This window comes from Eptesicus fuscus, chromosome 3 (genome assembly GCF_027574615.1).
Source record: "Eptesicus fuscus isolate TK198812 chromosome 3, DD_ASM_mEF_20220401, whole genome shotgun sequence".
Classification (NCBI taxonomy): domain Eukaryota; kingdom Metazoa; phylum Chordata; class Mammalia; order Chiroptera; family Vespertilionidae; genus Eptesicus; species Eptesicus fuscus.
The window spans coordinates 108196964-108217541 of NC_072475.1; the positions used below are offsets into that span (position 1 = coordinate 108196964).

The 20578-nt window shown below is 39.5% G+C and overlaps 1 pseudogene; it reads left to right on the top strand.

Annotated features, from left to right (window-relative positions):
• Positions 1 to 355: 355 nt before the first annotated feature.
• LOC103303718 (set1/Ash2 histone methyltransferase complex subunit ASH2-like) lies at positions 356 to 3467 on the top strand (annotated as a pseudogene).
• Positions 3468 to 20578: the final 17111 nt, after the last annotated feature.

The window sequence follows — 20578 nt, forward strand, 5'->3', positions numbered from 1 at the left end:
GTTTAATTTCTCATTTGTTTCTGGGAGGAGGTACAAAAAAGTTCCACTTAGAGAAGTCTAGAAGGTGGTCATGATTGCAGTGGCAGGAACAGGATCTGGACCTGAAGTGTGTGCAGGACCTGGCCCAGCAGCAGCTGCAAATGAAACAGCAATGGAGGAAGGGGAGACAAAGCCAGTGGTAGCAGTAGCAGCCGCTCCAGCCAGAGAGGGGCCATCTGCTGCTCCAGCAGCGGAGCCCGGTTCTGGAGAGGCCGAAAGGGGGGATGCAAACTCTGTTGATGTAAGTGGTGGTTTGGAGACAGAATCCTCTAATAGAAAAGATACACTAGAAGGTGCTGGGGACACTTCAGAGGCGATGGATACTCAAGCAGGCTTTGTGGATGAAGAGAATGGCTGACAGATGGGAGAAGTAGAGCTGCAGTGTAGGATATGTACAAAATGGTTCACAGCAGACACCTTTGGCATAGATACCTCATCCTGTCTACCTTTCATGACCAACTACAGTTTTCACTGCAATGAGTGCCATCATAGTGGGAATACCTATGTCCTCTGGAAGAGAGAAAACTTGAAGGAAATGTGCCTTAGTGCTTTGGCCAACCTAACATGGCAGTCCCAAACACAAGATGAACATCCAAAAACCATGTTTTCCAAAGATAAGGATATCATACCGTCCTAATATATAAAAACCCAGAATCTGTAATGACTGAAGGCTGGACTGAACACCAGAAGTCAGTCCTGCAGTCAGTGCTGGGTTGCTGTGACAACCCAGCACTGACTGCCCCAGGGGCTGTGGATGAGGCCCAGAGAGAGGCTCAGAGAGAGAGGCAGGGACTGACCTGCAGCCTCCATGGCAGCTGTTGATTAGCACTTGCCTCTCAAAGCCCCGCCTCTCTTTGTCTCTGGGCCTCTGCGGGGGCTGCTGATCAGCCCTGCCTCTCTGATCAGGTTCAGAGATAGGCTCAGAGATGCTGACTGGCATAGAAACCAACCAATCAGAACCAAATCTGGGTGAACTGCGAGGAGCCAATGGCTGCCTAGGAGGTGGAGCTTTTGATGCGGACTGGCATAGGAACCGACCAATCAGAACCTAATCTGGGTGAACTGTGAAGGCAGAACCTAAGGTGGTGGCTGAGGAGGGATTTTAAGAGTAATAGATGTTTGATGTAAAGTGTAAGAAAGCGGTTCAATTTTTCAATGACCAGTTTGGCAGTATAGTGCATATAACTGGCTATAAGTCCAGATATAGGGATTATGTATTTTTGTCTGCCAAGAGCATCTCCTTCTGCTGAAAAAGGCTTTCCTCACCCATTTAAGCAATCCTATCTATATAATCTAACTATACTAATAAAAGGGCAATATGCTAATTAGACTGGGTCAACAGGCCATCTTCCAGACGTTTGACTTCCTTCTGGACAAAGCCATGGTGGTGGGGGCCGAGGCAGAGGCAGTTAGGGCGATCAGGCCGGCAGGGGAGGGAAGTTGGGGGCGAGATCAGGCTGGCAGGGGAAGGCAGTTGGGGGCAATCAAGCATACAGGCAGAGGCAGTTAGGGGCTATCAGGCAGGCAGGCAGAGGGGTTAGGGGTGATTGGGTAGGAAGGCAGAGGGGTTAGGGGCAATTAGGCAGGCAGGCAGATGAGTAGGTAGGAGCCAGCAGTCCCAGATTGCGAGAGGGATGTCAAACTGCCAGTTTAGACCCAGGCCTAAACTGAACTGGCAGTCAGACATGCCCCAAGGGGTTCCTGATTATAGAGGGTGCAGGCTGGGCTGAGGGACTTCCCCCCCTCCCCGTGAACAAATTTTGTGCACTGGGCCACTAGTTTATTGATAAATACTGGGAGTGCATGACAACCAGACAAAGACCTGGGAAAATGACTTGGCCAAATAATATTGTTAAAACAATGAGTAAAGAAAGAGATGTATTCTTGGTAAAAGAACACCCTGAACCTGGAAGTAAGGACCCAGAAGAAGATTACCCCAAATTTGGGCTTTTGGATCAGGATCTTAGTAATATTGGTCCTGCTTATGACAACCAAAAACAAAGCAGTGTTGAGAATACCAGTGGGAATTTAAATGGGGGAATTGCAGCAGGAAGCAGTGGAAAAGGAAGAGTAGCTAAGCTCAAACAGCAGGATGGAGGGACCACAGGGACCACCAAGAAGGCCCAGAGTGACCCTTTGTTTTCTGTTCAACGCCTTCCCCCTCATGGCTACCCCTTGGACACCCTTTTACCAAAGAGGTCTATCGGTATATTCTAGCGGAGCCTGATCCCCACGCCCTTGACCCTGAGAAGCTTGAACTTGACTGCTGAGCAGGAAAACCTATTCCTGGAGATCTCTACAGAGCCTGCATGTATGAATGGGTTTTGTTAGCCTTACATGATCGAGTTCCCCAGTTAAAGATCTCTGATGACCGGCTGACTGTGGTTGGAGAGAAGGACTACTCTATGGTGCTGGCTTCTCATGGGGTACAGAAAAGGGCCTGGTACTTAGAAATTATAGTGGATGAGTGCCCCGGCCAGCGGGGTCTTCTAACGGGGGTACCAAGGCGGCGCACCTAAGAGAATGTGAGACAGACAAGGGACGCAAAGAATGGAGGCAAGACAAAGGGGATTCTGATCAAGCCTCAAAATTTTATTTTTTACAGCGTTCTTTATATGTGATTTCTAGAAGGGTGGATGCCTAGGAGGGGTGGGGGCTGACCTAGATAATCGGCTAAAGTCGTAACTATAGATAAAGGGTGTGGCAGTTGAAGGGCGGCTACAGAAGAAATGCTTTGTCCTCAGGCAAGAGGAAGTGGGCCTAGTTTCAGTAACTTACTGAAGTAAGGTCAGAGTTAATCCTTTGACCAACTCTTGGCTCCTGACAGATGAGATGCCACCAGACACTGCTGCTAGACTGAGCTGGTCTCAGCCATTAGGTAACCTTCAAGCTCCCTTAGGTTATGATAAATTTAGCTATTCTTGGCAGAGCAAAAAGGGAACCAAGTTCCACCAGTCTATTGGCAAACACTACTCTTCTGCCTATGGCAGGGAGATGTCCTAGGATTCTATATCAATCTTCCTGAAGACACAGAGACAGCCAAGTCACTTCCCAATACTTATAAAGATAAGGCTTTGATAAAGTTCAAAAGTTATTTGTATTTTGAGGAAAAAGACTTTGTGGATAAAGCAAAGAGCCTAAAGCAGACTCCCCATAGTGAGATAATATTTTATAAAAATTGTGTCAATCAAGGAGTAGCTTACAAAGATATATTTGAGGGGGTTTACTTTCCGGCCATCTCATTGTACAAGAGCTGCATGGTTTCCATTAACTTTGGACCATGCTTCAAGTATTCTCCAAAGGATCTCACTTACCGCCATATGAGTGGTATGGGCTGGGGTGCTGTCGTAGAACACACCCTGGCTGATGTCTTATATCATGTGGAAACAGAAGTGGATTGGAGGCAGAGTCCTCCATGGGAACCCTGACCAGGTCCCTCTTTCTTTGCCGACATGGACTTTCTGGGGAATGATATTGGGGGATTTTCTTTTTGTTTTTAACTGTGACAAACGTTATCCCAAAGATACTGCAGAACATAGCCTCTGCTGTTAGCAAGGTAAAAGGCTGGGTGGGACTCCCTGCCCTTCAGTATTCTCCCTGCTTCTAGTGACTGCTTTTATTTTGTGTGTGATATGCCAACTGCTGACCCTAGAATCCCATAAGCTTCCTGTGAAACTGGTGCTGTACCACATTTCCCACTACTGAGGCTTGTTATCTTACTGTATTCTCTAGGGAGTGGATAATGTTGTCCAAGTAGCTAACTTATTTAAAGACTTTTTTCCCTCTGTGGGCATTGACTCCTTTATGCCTGATTTGCAAGGATGGTGGGCCAGTTTCCTAGAACAGCTGGAATCAGTGGCTGTGCATACCAATCAGAACTAAGAGCTCTCATTTGGGTGTGGGTTTGTTTTTGTTATTAATTTTGAAATACACTTTTGAACACTGGGATCTCTGAAATTACCATGCCTCTAGAACTGTAATTGTGAAAGGAACTCGCTTGCAGCTTTAATAATTAAAAACTCTTTCCAAATAAAACTTGTGATCACGCAAAAAAAAAAAAAAATCCGCTTAATCCACCACCATCTTTAAATCCCCTCTTCCCCTTATATTTGTTACTCTTAGAAAATCTCATTTTTTACTGTACTCAGACTTCGGAGTAGAAGTGCTCAGAGAAGACAGCCTACATCTCTTGGCAATCTGTTCTGGAATTTTTTAAATTTAGTTTTGCTTTTGTGTCTTTCTTTCTTTTTTTCTTTCTTTTTTTCTTTCTTTCTTTCTTTCTTTCTTTCTTTCTTTCTTTCTTTCTTTCTCTCTCTCTCTCTCTCTCTCTCTCTCTCTCTCTCTCTCTCTCTCTTTCTTCTTTCTTTCTTTCTTTTTCTTTCTTTCTTTCTTTCTTTCTTTCTCTCTCTCTCTCTCTCTTTCTCTCTCTCTCTCTTTTCTTTCTTTCTTTCTTTCTTTCTTTCTTTCTTTCTTTCTTTCTTTCTTTCTTTCTTTCTTTCTTTCTTTCTTTCTTTCTTTCTTTCTTTCTTTCTTTCTTCTTGTCCAAAAGTTTAGCATATTCAGCAGGCTCTTATTTTATTTTTTTTAAGAATACTGTTTCTTCAGATTAAGACACCAACGTTTGTGTTATAGGATGAATGGAGTAATACAACAATGACTCTTAGGAGCTTTGATCCTCAGTTTCTTACCTTCTTTGTTGAGGGGCTTTTTCACAACATATTGGTAGACATCATCTTTTTTAGAGAGATTGAAAAATTTGCGGATTCTGCTAGCTCTTTTATACCCAAGGCATAGTAGGTCAGTGAGACTAGGAATATATTTCTCCCCACTCCTCTTATTTATTTATTTATTTATTTTACAATGACTAAGTTGAAAACACTCATATTGGCATCCACAATGCTATTGCAGAGAGATGGGTGCTTTCTTTCTCCAGTTCTCTTTGGTCTACAACAGGAATTCCACTTAGTAGCATGTAAACACTGCCATGGGTGAAGATACCCTGCTTCATAGGGAAACCTTATTTGACATACACAAAACTGATTCTAACTACATACTCTTTCCATTATTTACCCAGAATATCAGTAGCAACTTCTGTGATCATATGCTTTTTATAAAAAGTACAAAGTTTGCATTTATTATCCATTGCAATGAGTTTTTGGTAGCCAGTGGCTGAAAAAGAGATGTCCAGATTTATTCTTAAGCAACTGAACACCTCCAATATGCCATGATAAAGACTTTTATGCCAGAATTCTTGATTGTATCCTGGGCCAGATATTTCTATGAATCTGTATCTCTCAAACACTGACAAAAACTGAAATGACATCTGTGTTTAAAAGCATCCAACTACGTTATCTGATGTTAATAAAGAAATTTTGGAGAATATATATATATATATATACCATCATTATTTAGCAATTTGTTGGAAATTTATCCAGCATAGAAAGAAAGAAAGCAGAAATAAAGATATACTTATTAGGAAGATGAGAAATTATTTACATTTTGTATGTAGAAAATCCAAAAGAAACCACTAAAAACTAAAATAAATAACTTCAGTTTTAAAACTTTTCTTTTTTCTTTTTTACTTTTAAAATTTATTCTACCCATAGCCAATTGGTAGACATGGGTAATTTTTTTCATTTATAACAATACTTTTAAAAATATTCAGTGAAAGACCTTGAAATTTCCTTGTTTGTACAGGACCCATGTGACTACAACTGTAAAATTTTATTGAGAAAGAATTATTGGAAGTTTTTAAGTAATATGGAAAAATACATATTATATAATGTTGGCTGGGATATTGGCATATACAGTGTGATCTATCCTAATCATGTTTGCATTATGTCTTTGCTTAGGAATATGACCTCAAGGAAACATATAAGAATTTCACATTAGTTTTTTCTGAGTTTTAAAATTATTGATGCTTTTCTCTCAAAGATTTCAATGTTTTCAAACTTTTGTATCATGAGCACATATTTAATAATTTGAATACAATTTTTAATCTTTAGAAATAATATCTTAAGATTTTACTGAAATGTATGTATTTAATAATGTATAAAAATTGATTACAGTGATTAAAGTTGTAATCTTCTAAAAGTGGTTCTCAACCTTTCTAATGCCACGACCCTTTAATATAGTTCCTCATGTTGTGGTGACCCCCAACCACAAAATTATCTTCGTTGCTACTTCGTAACTGTAATTTTACTAGTTATGAATCATAATGTAAACATTGGGTCGCGACCCACAGGTTGAGAACTGCTGCTATAGAGCCTAAGACCATCGGAAAACACAAATATTTACATTACGATTCATTAACAGTAGCAAAATTACAGTTAAGAAGTAGCAACGAAAATAATTTTATGGTTGGGGGTCACCACAACATGAGGAACTGTATTAAAGGGTCATGGCATTAGAAAGGTTGAGAACCACTGTTCTAAATATTTCAAGTGATGATTCATAGACTCATATAATTTTTAAAAATTAGAAAAGCCTCTTCCCTTTATCCCAGTCTTGCATTATTTTGAAGCAAATTTCAGACATCATATTATTTTAAACTCATACATTTAATGATTTACTTCTAAACTGTCAAGGACCTTTTTTTGAAACAACACCACAATACCATAAACATAGATGGAAATTTATAAATAATTTCTTATTATCAAGTACCCATCAGTATCCACATTCAAGAATTCTCATATTTTTTCTTATATTGTTTGAATCAGAATTCTAATAATGTACATTTTAATGTTTGGTATGTCTCTTCAGTCTCTTTAATCTATAAGTTTCTCCTCAATTATTTTTTGAACTTGAATTTTATTTGTTGAGTGAACTGCATCTTTTAACTTTCAGACTTTCCCATGATCTGGATTAATTGGATAGTTCTCATTAAATCCATATGCATCATTTAATATAGTCCCTGTGTTTTATATCAATTTTTAGTTAGACCTATAGGCTTTATCAGATTCACATTTTTTTATGTTGGTGACCATTTGTGATTATTTTAAAACATGTTAAACATTTTTGTCACTCTCACTTAAGAGTACATGTGCTTCCCCCTTGAATATCAGCTTACTCTTTTGATTGTCTTGTAACCAATAAAATGCAGTGAAAATAATACTATGAGAGTTTTGAATCTAGGTCAGACAAAAATCATGCATCTTCTGCTTGATTTGTTTTGGATGCTCACTTTAGGACAACAATTCCCTGACACAGGAGATCTACGGCAGGCGTCCTCAAACTACGGCCCGCAGGCCACATGCGGGTGTTTTTGCCATTTTGGGTTTTTTTTTACTTCAAAATAAGATATGTGCAGTGTGCATAGGAATTTGTTCATATTTTTTTTTTTTTTAAACTATAGTCTGGCCCTCCAACGGTCTGAGGGACAGTGAACTGGCCCCCTGTTTAAAAAGTTTGAGGACCTCTGATCTACAGTAAGCCTCCTCCCATTTGGTAATGCCTGGAGATAACTTTGGTTGTCAGAACTAAGAGGGTGGTACTACTGCCATCTAGTGAGTAGAGGATGGAGATTTGTTAAACATCCCACAAGGCATAGAACAGCCATCTACACTAATAAAAGAGAAACATGCAAATTGACTGTCTCTCCACTACATCCACCAGCCAATCAGAGTGAGTATGCAAATTCACCCAACAAAGATGGTGGTTAATTTGCATACACAAGTGCAGAGTGAAGACTGAAGACAGCGTAGAAGGAAGCCAAGCACTGCAGAAGGGAGCAAAGCAGTGGAGAAGGGAGGGAGCCGAGGCAGCAAATGTGGGAGGGAGCCGAGGCAGTGGAGAAGGTGGGCTTCACTCCCTTCTCTGCTTCGCTCTGGCCACAGGAAGCCCTATTCTTGCAGGAATAGGCCCGAGGAAGCCCTATTCTTGCAGGAATCTTCCTGCAACGGGCCTCTAGTTTATAATAAAGACTAATCCAGCCCAAAATGTCAATAGTGCCAAGGTTGAAACTCTGTGCTCTAAAGGAAACAAGCTGCCATGTAACAAGTCTGATTACTTTGATACTACCACCCTGGAGAATATAGTTGATATTTTGGTCAAGTCCCATAAAAGCTTTCAGTTAAGTTTAGCTCTCAGACATATAAGTAAACTATTTTGTATATTCAATACAATTGAGCTTTCAAGTCACTGTAACCATTTACAACCTTTGCTTTCAACTGTATGAGAAACCTCAAGTGAGAAATGTCCCGTCAAGTCCTCCCTGCAACCTTGACTTATAAAATTATGAGAAAAATAATAGGTTATTTTAATACACTAAATATTGTGGTGATCTGTTAACAATAGTAACAGGAACTAATCATTGATTAAATCCATTTATAGATTAGAAGCTACAAAATAGATATAATGTAATTATATCACTTTATTTATTAATTAGTATATTTATATACTTGTTGACTATTGATTTCTTTATAGTTTGTATAAGTAAATCAGTGCCAATGCTTGACTTTACAACTTAATAAAACAGCAAATATGTACAAACATGCATACATAAAATAAATGAGGGAGAAAATAATATTAGGAGAAAATCTTGAAAGCAAGGGATGAGGATTGATATATTATTTTAAAGGGGAATAGTTAGATTGACATATGATCACTCAGTCATCACAATGGAAGAACTATATAAATGGATGGTGGTTTCCATTTGCTGAAAGGAAATAACTGCTATTCTAGAATTCTATACCCAGTGAAAATATATTTCAAGAATAAATTTGATATAATTGAGAGGGTTAACTTGAAACTCAGACAGACAGGGCAGGGGTCCAGGGGAAAACAAAGGCAGGTGGAACATAGGCAGGGGCAGACATGGCAGTTTTAGAAAGCCTAATCAGAGGAACCAACCCTGCAGAAATTATAAAATGTTTCTGGACTCAAAGCAGGAGGCCTGGGAAACCAAGGAAGGGCCTGCAGCAACATGATGTATGAATGCATAGAAACAGAGACAATTCAGCATAGGAACATAGAAAGAACACATAGCAACAGGGAAAGTTCAGGTCCATTGCTTGGCAAAAACAACTGAGGGAATCAATCAGGTGAAGACACGGATAGATATACAAGCAGGCTTATATCAAATATATACCCCTGGACTACAAGGCTTTAATGGGCAGCCCATTATTGGGATCCCATCGCCATGTGGGGAGTCTGAATCTACTTGTAATAAATTTTCCACACTTTTTTTTAAATCTTCTGGTCTTAATTCTTTGGTGTTGTGAGACACGATCCTGGGAAAAAACCTTGGCTCATTGTTCTGGGTATCATAAGGACCAAATTCAAAAATAATCACAATAAAAAAATAAAAGTGTTTATATCCTATCTAATAAAAGAGCAATATGCATATTGACCATAACCCACTACAACAACAAGCCACGACCACCAGCCAATCAGGAGCAAGTATGCAAATTAACCCAACCAAGATGGCTGCAGCCACAGAGCGAGCAGGAGGCTTGGGTTTCCCCAGCAATGGAGGAAGCCAAGCTTCCCTGCACACCCTGGCTGGCCCTGGACTCCACTTAAGGCTACAAAGTTTCAATTATAGAAGATAAATAAATCCCAACAAAAATGGCGGCAGCCATGGAGCTGCAGAGAGCAGGAGGCTTGAGTTGTCCCTGGCAATAGAGGAAGCCAAGCTTCAGCAGCCCTGGCCTGCCTTGGCCTCTGCTCAAGGATACAAAGTTTCAATTATAGAAGATAAATAAATCCCAGATACCAGGGCCTCCACTTGGGTCGCTGGGGGCATGGCTGGCCTGCAAACCACCACAGGCCCCTCGCTCAGGCTGCCCCACACCCCAAGGAAGCCCCCACCCTGATCAGGGACACCCTTCAGGGCAAACCAGCCGGCCCCCACCCATTCACCAGGCCTCTATCCTATCTAATAAAAGAGTAATATGCAAATTGACCATCACTCCAACACACAATATGGCTGCCCCCATGTGGTCAAAGATGGCTGCCCCCATGTGGACACAAGATGGCCATCACAAGATGGCCAGCAGGGGAGGGCAGTTGGGAGGGACCAGGCCTGCAGAGGAGAGCAGTTGGGGGCGATTAATCCTGCAGGGAAGGACAGTTAGGGGTGACCAGGCCGGCAGAGGAGGGAAGTTGGGGGCGATCGGGCCTGCAGGGAAAGGCAGTTGTGGGGGGACCCAGGCCTGCAGGGGAGGGCAGTTAGGGGCAAACAGGCTGGCAGGGGAGCAGTTAGGCATCAATCAGGTTGGCAGGGGAGTGGTTAGGGGGTTATCAGGCTGGCAGGCAGAAGCAGTTAGGGGAAATCAGGAAGGCAAGCAGGCAAGCAGTTGGGAGCCAACAGTCCTGGATTGTGAGAGGGATGTCCAACTGCCCGTTTAGGCCCGATCCGGGTAGGATTGGGCCTAAACGGGCAGTCGGACATCTCTCAAGGGGTTCCAGATTGGAGATGGTGCAGGCTGGGCTGAGGGACACACACCCTCATGCACGAATTTCATGCACCGGGCCTCTTGTTAACTATAAAGCTATGAGATAACTATGTTATTTTGGTTTACTTTGTAGTCAAATAAGGAGATAATTATACCCAGCTTCTCTGACATCCAGGTAGAAACAGGTAACTAAATTATGGCCAACAGGAATAGAACACAAATTATGCAATTATTCTAGGCTGTAAAATGTTCTGTGGGATTTTCCATACTTTTTTTTTTTTTCTATGTGACTGGGAGTAAAGGACTAACTCCTTAGTCCTAAATTTGAATTAGTCAAACTTCTAAGAAAGTTTTCGGGACTTTTATGAAACCCACACAAGACTGTAACATGAACAAAAAGTATATTTTTAATTGTTAACACTTCTGAAGTTTTGGGAGTTGTTTGTTAAAGAACCAAATTAACTTCCCAGATTAATACAGGCATTGGAGATGATAAAGAGACCACCATCAATGCGTGGAAAATGAAAATTCATATTTGTTTTGTGACAACCCATTTAGTAAACTTAACCTGGAGTCACTTAAGAGGTAAAGTTCATATTTAATAAGAATGTAGCTTTTAGAAATATTATTGTGTAAACAACAGCAACAACATCCCCATATGTGTTGTTTGTTATTGGTAGTTTTGATAAAGTATTACAATGAAGAAATAAGCTTAAGAGATAATAGGCAGGTTTTGCTAGCATAAATAAGAAGTATATAAAAAGTACACAATTCAGAATTAACAGGATTAGAAAAGCTTTTTCTAAGTATCAACAATAAGACATTAAAAGGCCACGAGAAAAAAAAAAAGCTTAACTAAACTTCTTAGTTTGATAAAGTAATTCATGGCACAGAGGATATTAAGATATGGTCTTTCCACATTTATGTTCCAGATGGCATCATGGTTACCATAACTACATTGAAAATGGAAGTCATGGCATTTAAGAAACAAAACAAATCAGGGTCAAAACAATTTTGGATGGTTCCTGGGATAGGAGAATAACTGAATGCAAAGAGAAAACTTTCTGGAAAAATTATATTACTGAAAAAATCATGAGCCCTGACCCAAAAAGCTTTTGACATTTTGGGATTCAAAACTACATTTGTACCCTTGCATAAATGGATAGCTCCAAAGAGGACATCCTATATAATAAAAGGGTAATATGAAAATCTATCAAACGGAGGGATGACTGGTCACTATGACGTGCACTGACCACTAGGGGGCAGACACTCAATGCAGGGCTTGCCCCCTGGTGGTCAGTGCACTCCCACAGAGGGAGCACCACTCAGCCACAAGTAGGGCTGACGACTGGTGAGTGCAGTGGCCTGCCTCTGCAGCAGTGCTAAGGATGTCTGACTGTGGCTTAGGCCATCTCCCCAGGGAGAGCGGGCCTAAGCTGAGAGTTGGACATCCCCTGAAGGCTCCCGGACTGCAAAAGGGCACAGGCCTGGCTGAGCGACCCTCTCCCCAACCCCTGAGTGCACGAATATTGGGTACCGGGCCTCTAGTATTTCATAACATCCATTTCAAATATTTCAAGCAAGATAATGTAAAAATGATAACCCTTGCAGAGGGAAAGGTGAGAGTCATAAAGGATACTAGACAAGGTTTTCCCACCCAGGGAGAAGATTTGGGCCTAATATGAAAATTCCCAAACCCAGAGTTATGGACCTTCATAATACCTAATCCTGTATGATTTCTGCATTGCTACCGACCATCATTCATGTTTCACCCACTGTTTTTTTCTACATGACAATCATTTTTGTAATTATCCTGTTCCCATTATACCATAGTACATTGAGTATATGGAGGAAGGGATAGATAGCTCTATTCTTTCAGTCCAGGACTAGAGCAACTCCATAAAGAAACAATTGTGGCTAAAACCCCAAAAGGATGGAACGATGTCTTTCTGGATCTCTTTTCTGTCTCTAATTGCAGCAATTCTGTGGGTGAAAGGAACAACACACAAAATTATGAGACGAAAAACTTGAAGTACTAGTGTTTCTAAAAACATCATTTTATAAATTGTAAGAAGACTAAAAGGAAGTCAAGCAACTGAGTGGAACAGCATGGGTTATGCCCCAGATAGCCCTTAACAGATGGGAGAAAAGGAAGCCAAGTGTGGACTGAGGATAAAATATTTACAAAACAAACCCCACAGGCAATAATAATAGACTATTTTATATTTTGACTTATTCAATTTTTATGATTTAATTTTTCTCTATTGAGTTTAATTAAGCTTTCCCCAGGGTCACAAGACTTGAAAACTTTGGAAAAATGAAGCTGTTCTGTTTACCAAGCAGTTTTCATAGCCCTCCTTGAACTTAAGTATGTATTTTGTTAAAATTTTTATCCAACATCTGTTGTTCAGCATTTTTAAGGTGTTTGCTGTGCCATGAAAAAAAAATCCTTAACAGTTTGCCAAAGACAGTGCCTTCTGGGCTGAAATGTGTCTCTAAAGTTTTCTGCATTATGCTGACATATTTTTTTTTCTATCAAATACAAATAGCATTTATAATGCCTGCATATAGAAACCATATAATAATATTCTTATAAATATCTTCTACTGCAAGGTAACTAAATGTATGTGCTTAATATAGGAAATTTAATAGGAAACTATTATTTAAATATGTAATTTAAATAAATATATTAAAATAATTTAAACTATTCTTTCATTCATTTATTTCAGGAATTGATTAATTAATTCATCTGTATATTAATTAATTAATTAATTCACTCATTTATTCAAATACAACCTGCCATGTGCCACTTATAATGCTAGGAGATACTAAAAAAAAGAAGTAGCAAAAGAAGAAAGGAAGAAAGAAGCAAAGAGAAGCAAAGAAAGAAACAACGAGAAAGGAAGAAAGAAACAAAGAAAGAAAGGAAAAAAAAAGATTTTAAATATTTTCTACATTTTTCTCCTTAGAGTGAACTCCTTCCTGCTTTTAAATGACATTATGGGTGGCCTGTGTGTACAGGTGGCTGATTTATTACTGGTTCTAAATGGGATCTGGAATAGACAGGGTGAATTAATAAAATAAAGGTTAATATTTTTCAGTCTTTCTTTACCCCCAGAATCCTAATATCTAGGCCCAGATAGTCATTGACTGGATAAGAGTCCTTGGCTATTGCTGCAAAGTAATGTAATTATGGTGAGATATAAAAGAGAAGGTAAAAAGAGAAAGTTGTTATTTTAAAATAAAACAGGTTATATTTATACCATCTGTACAAGTTACTGTGCTACTTTATTTGAAACAAAGTGCATGGATCAAAAGAACATTATTAGAGAATCAGCAGTTATGGGTTTACTTTATTTTCTTGTTAGAAAACATCATTTCTATCAAGAACAATATCTTTCATTTCTTCTTGGTACTGCCCAAAATTGTTTATCTAAAAATAAGGTGATACCACATTTATTTAATTATATTGATGAGTTTTATTATTAGTAACCAGGATGCTTCAATATGCACAAAAACATCAAGGAATAAAATATTCAGTTGATTTTCTGGCTTTTTTTTTTTTTTAACTGAATTGACTATCTTTTTTTTTTTTTTTTTTCTTTTTTATAACTTGTGAGAAACCAAGACCTTTTTACATGGAGTCAAAAGTATTGAATACAGAGGAATAGAATCCAATCTTCTGAGTAATTTTAAATATCAATTTGACACTATCATTCATTAAAAGATCTCCAATATGTTTTTATTTTTTGTGTTGTTGTTGTTGTTGTTGGTGTTGGTGGTGGTGGTGGTGTGTGTGTGTGTGTGTGTGTGTGTGTGTGTGTGTGTTTTAATATTCACTCAACCAATAGTTACTAATGGGGACCTCTATATAAGGTAGCATGACACTGACCCAAGGGACCATGGCAGTGATAGAAGGAAAGGGCTCAGCCTTGCTTCACAGTTGGCCATGTATATTCATGTATTTGTCTAAATAATTATATTCTATTTTGGTCTATTTTGGTTATTGTTGAGGTGCCAAAGAATATTTAGTATATTTGTTTTTGGTGAATGTTGGTGTCTTTTTCTGATGTAATGACTTAGGAGTTGCAGAAGTAGCATTGGCAGGAGTAGATGATGGTAAGCTTTGTCAGTTTAGCAATAAAAAGGCTATTACCCAAACCAGTTTTGCTCAGTGGTTAGAGCATCAGCCTTCAGACTGAAAGGTTCTGGGTTCAGTTCCGGTCAAGGGCATGAACCTGGTTGCAGGCTTGATCCCCAGCAGATGTCTTGCAGGAGGCAGCCAATCCATATTTCTAACTCTCTACCCCTCTCCCTTCTTCTCTGTAAAAGACAATAAAATATATATTTTTTAAAAATAAAAAAGGCTATCTATCTTATATGTGTGTGTGTCTGAATATACACATATGTATGTATGTACATATGCAAAACACTTGTAAAACTGTTACCACTTTTTGCCACCAATATCCATGACAGGAAATGTTAAATTTTTATAGCAAATAGCTCACTGTATTCTCTTTTATTTGGGTAAAGTGTTTTCAGACAGATCCTTACTCTATACCCTCCCCCATCCATGAATGTCTTTTTATTACAAAACCCAAAAATAACTCTTTAAATAAATTAATTTCTGGACAAAGGTAGTTTCCTGGTAAAAGATGAGTTTTATCACATTGAGAGTGTCATAAAATTATCATAAGAGGTTAATCTTTTACACACACAATCACAAACATATACACCAAAAATACTCATATTTGAAATGTATGTATATTTCACATAAGCATTCCCTGTGTTCTCCTAACACATCCTGTAACTTCCTCATTGGACTCTGAAAATAAAGTACTGTAAATCAAACAACATAGACTTGAGACTTGATTTTTATCCCTGTGAGACAGCAGCTTCCCTCTATGGAAACTGTTCTAAGGTCTTGTACTACAGCTCTGTTGAAAAATTGTGCTGGCTCGCCAAATATCTTAATGACTTTTCTCTCAGCAGTTGGTAATGGTGAAATGTTATTCTAGTAACCATAATGTCCCTCATAAAACAATTGCATACAATATGTACTGTACTTCTATTTTAGTGAGCTCTTCTGTCAGAATAGCAGTGCCAGTAACTATTTAGCATTTCATCGCAAACTGCTTACCAGTCCTTCAAGTGTAATATTGCAGAGACGGTGAAGGAATGTGTGATTAAAAATGTTCACTGAGAGTGGAACATTTAGGGCAACTCGACTCTGAAAAATAAACCAGCCTTCACGTATGTAGGCGCTCATCATATAAATGACAGTTCTATGTGGTCATTTAATTTTACGATCTCAATTCTTGCATATATTGCATGCATAAATATAGTGTTCTCCTGCAGGGAGGTCTGCTGGGTGTTATAAAATCAGTGAGACCTCAATGGGTTCAAATGGACATCTTTTATAATTATTGCTATAAAATTTCTTGACAATGCATTTTGTTCTCCAATAGCTAAAGAAAACGATTTTCCAAGAGAACGGGTTTCAACAAAGAGAGTAACAGAGCCTAGGAATTTGTTCCTGTATTCATCCGTATTTAAATTAGCTTAGTTACTCTCATCTACTGAAGGTCTTCCTGCTCTTTGGAATAAGGTCTTACAGTGTGGCTTCCAGTTAGAGGCAGGACAGGTTTTAATTGTTTTCTGGTTTCATGAGACAATATGAATACCTAAAGAGAAGGAATAATTTCCTGTTAAGTGTAATTAAAATATACTTACAAGTAATTATTTAATGTACTTGGAAAGATTAGAGAAAAGAGTTCCATAAACTCAAGATTAGAAATAATTTTGAGAAGATACACTTCAGCTTTAAAACTATGGCTCCAAAAGTACTATGTGTTGCTTGGATGATTCTATTTTATTTTTACTTCTCCAGGGTCATATATTTGACATTATAAATAAATGAATGTGGTTGGTATTCTCTACAGTATATTGGAATTTAAAAAAAAAAAAACCACAGGCTTACTTAAAACCATTTTTATTCTGCCTCTCAGCAACACTTTGCATTTGATTTGGGTAACAGATCAGGGAGCCAAACACAAACAAACAAAAACCATGATGTCAGAAACAGAAATGAGGATCCAATCTACTGGAATGGTGCTAGGATGTCTGTGTACTAAAGATTCATGACCCTGATTCAGTGTCCTCTTGGGAGACGTGCTGGCTCATGACTGACACCTGGGCAAAGTGACAGGTGGAATCCAATGTCCATCAACATCTATTTTTTGCCAGGGTCCAGGATTTTAGCAATGCCTGAGATTCACAATAATCTAAGAACCAGCACTTAGAATTTCCCTCCAGGGGCATTCACATCTATTATGGCAATTCATTCTCATAACAACATTGAGGTACGTAGGTAGGCATTGTTATCCCCATTTTTCCAGAAAATAGATTTCACAGAGAGGCAGAGAAACTTGCCTAACATGAATTTGCATAGTCAGCCAGGGACACATATGGAACCCAGGTGTTTTGACTCAGCCTCATGTCCATTCACTTAGAATAAGCTACCTTTTCTCTTGCTTAGGAAAGTTCGTTATCACATGTCCCCAATATTAGTTCTTGATATCATTTTGGCCATATGTACATGTTACCTATTGTGTCATGTAATCACTTGATATTTGCTGTGAGTCCACTTATTTTTTAAGTAAATTTATTTGAACAGAAACAATATATCAAATCCCTAAGAGGAAGCCGTAAATGGAAGGTAATTAATAAAGAAACACAATGACTGCAAAACCATGTATTAAATTCTATCTCAACAGAAGACTTTGAACCTGAGACCTGCTCTTTCTTTCCTGAGACAGGAAAGGAGCCAACATTTCAGAAAGGTGTTAAGGACCCATGAGCCCTAAACAGAGATTGAAAAAGAATATAAAAAAGAATATAAAAGGGAAAATGTTCTCTGTGATTCATTATCATTTACTGTTGCATCTATAAATGACTTAAAAATTGTGGACCACCAGTGGTATGCCTCTCATTCTCTGGGACATGGGGCTAGCATGTTCTGGCAGACAGAATAATGGCTCCATTAAACCTGTGCAATCACACCTGAAGGGCTTACATATGACAGAAAAGAAATACAATGGGTGGCATTTCCAGGTGGCATCCATGAAAATCAAAGATCTTGCCTGAGACTTGCCGAGAGAGAGAGAGAGAGAGAGAGAGAGAGAGAGAGAGAGAGAGAGATTGAAAAAAAGCACAACAGCACATTCCATAAACACAACCAGTTTATTCCTAAGACTGGGATAGGGAAGGTGCTCCTGTACCTACTGTACCTAGAATTGACCACTAAATACATTCTCATTTGTTGTGGAGAGTGAGGTTCAGGTCAAGTTGAGCAATGGTGGATGCAAGCAAGGGAGGGGGCCTTTAGGGAAAGTGGGCCAAGACCAAAGGCCAGAGGCCCCTGCCTTTGTGTCTTTGATGAGGGAGAAGCTACTGAAGATTGAAGCAAAGCTACCACATCCTACCTAATAAAATAGTAATATGCAAATTGACCTCACCTTCGCTACGTCCAAGCCACGCCCACCAGCCAATCAGGGTGAGTATGCAAATTACCCAACAAAGATGGCGGGTAATTTGCATATGCTGAGGGAGGGAGGAATGAAGACTGAAGACAACTTAGAAGGAAGAGGGAGGAAAAGTGGAAAGCAAGGTGGCTGCCAGAGGGAAAGCCCAGGTGGGGCAGAGCAGGGCGGGCGGGCGGCAGCAGTGTGTGGGTGCAGGCATGGCGGCTGCAATGGCACGGCAGCGGCAGCACACTCGGCCGCAGCGGCCGCTTGCAGGATTCTTCCTGCAAATGGGCTACTAGTGTAAAAATAAAAGGAAAAAAATGCACAAATTCAGCTCTATTAGACAATGGTAAGCATGCTGCAAATGTTTGTACTTGACATTGCAAATACCACCATCCATTGCTCTTCCTAGAACTCCCTCTCCCCCTCCCCTCTCTCCCACCCCCACCTGAAAAGTAATGAAATTTCCTGAGGCTCATCTCTGGAGAAGAGGAATGGACACAATGGCTTTTGCTAAACTGAAACAGTGAGACTTGATTTAAAACAAACAAACAAACAAACAATGGCCAGCGGATCTGTCTGTACTGTGTGGTTTTCCTACATTTTGGACTTTAAAGTTCATTTGCCAGGACCTGCCTCTAGAGAGTCCTGAAAGAAAAGATCTCACGGTCAGAAGTCTAGAAACTCCTTTGGGGTGTGTGTGGATGAGTTCCAACCTCCATGGTCGGGTGACTGCAGGCTGCTCAGGCTTTCCTTGCGAAGTGAACTGTACAAGAAATACCGATCATGAGAAGGCCAATAATGATGGAGGCGTTGGCCACCCGTTGGCATTCCTCCCAAGCCACCTGGATCCTTCCACCTCTCCATTGTTGTAGCTGTTCAGAGACATGATGGAGAAGACGAAAGCCACGATGTTGATGGGGTACACGGGGCAAAAACACGAGGTGATGATGAGCCACAGGTAGTTCTTGGGCATGGGCATGTCCTCCTCTATCTTATCATCTTCAGTGTGGGCCTCAGGCTGCTGTCCAAAGCCGAGTTGGGGGCTTACTGAGACATGGGTGAGGCAGGCAGCGCCAGGAGGGCTGAGCAGCACCGTCTGGGACTCTATATTGGGATAGTTTGAATGCTTCTTATTTTCTGTATTACCTCTAGGATAATAAGTTGTAATCATTATCAGTGCCTTGCGTGACAAGTGTTTAATGACACACTAATTGGATTTGAGTATCTGTTTTCTATGATTGTCCTGTAACTACTATAGCAAAAGTATTGCTTAGATGTCTGTTTAGAAATGTAATGAAACACATTCTATTTATTGTGGGAAAGGAAATGAATTGCTTAATATGTCTTTAATGTTAAAATATTAATGAATAGACATATTTGTTGAACTAGAAGGAAAGGAAATGAGCTGTGAACCGTGGTTTCACCCTCGGGAGAAAGCAAAGTGCAGAGAGGAGTCCAAGTGCAGAAACCGTGAGGACACCCAGGCTCTGGGTTTGGTTGTCCGTAATTCAGCTCTATGACCACTTGCAGGGCTCATTTGTTTTTTTGTGATGCTGGTCTGCTACAGTGCAACTATTAGTCTGGGGATTTAGCTCTCTCCCACTCTGACCCCTGAGGTTCTGGCTGGGGTGGGAATGGAACATAAGCTAAACCAAATGAGGACTTACCTTACTCTCATTGCAGAGATTGGTTCAGAGAAGACACAGGACCTCCCCATTGTGGAAATCCTAACTCAGTGGATTTCAAACTTTATGGGGAAAAACTTGAAAAAAACAACAAACAAACAAACAAAGGGTTTCCTTGACATACTATTGAGAGATCCCTAACTAATCCACAAATTTCTTACCTTAATTTTCTTTTTAAAGCATAATCTTTTTTCCTATTAGTTAAAGTTCTGTTTTTGTCACTTGTAACCATAATGATACCAACAATAAACTATTCTTTGTTAGAAGCAGATTTCATTATTTTGATCTTTGCTTCTTTTGTGTCTAATCAATCAATTAATTCTTTTATTCACTTAATATGATTGCAATACTGATACAATTGTTATTTATTGCCCACCATGTAATAGATACTATTGGTTTCACAATGAAAAGCACATAGTGGCTGTCTTCTTGAGTTAGAAAGTCTAATGATAGAGAAGATAATTAAAGAGTCACAACAGCAATATGAGAGGAAGATTACACACAATTTTTAAAAGGATTTAAAATATGACTAAGCCCTCATGTAGGAGATCTAGGAAGGTATGGATGAAGGAACATTAAATCTGAGGCCTTAGAGATAAGCAAGAAATATTGAGAAAGGTTAAGGGAAAGAGGAAGAGAGGGAGAGTTGGAAAAATTCAGAGAAAGCATGATATCTTAAGGAACTACAAAAACTTGCAAGATTGTTTGAACTCAGAGAAAAGGGGCATAGCAAGGGAGATGGCTTAGGAGAGGAAGGAGATGTGATTAAAGAGATTTAGGTGTGGAATAAACTAGCCCAGGAAGGGCCTTGTAAGCAAGGGGAATTGGGGCTTTATCTTAAAAGCAGTGAAAAGCCAATAAGGTTTTAAGTAGGGAAGTAGCATGATAAGACTCATTTGTCTAATAAAAACAAATCCAGACTTAGATA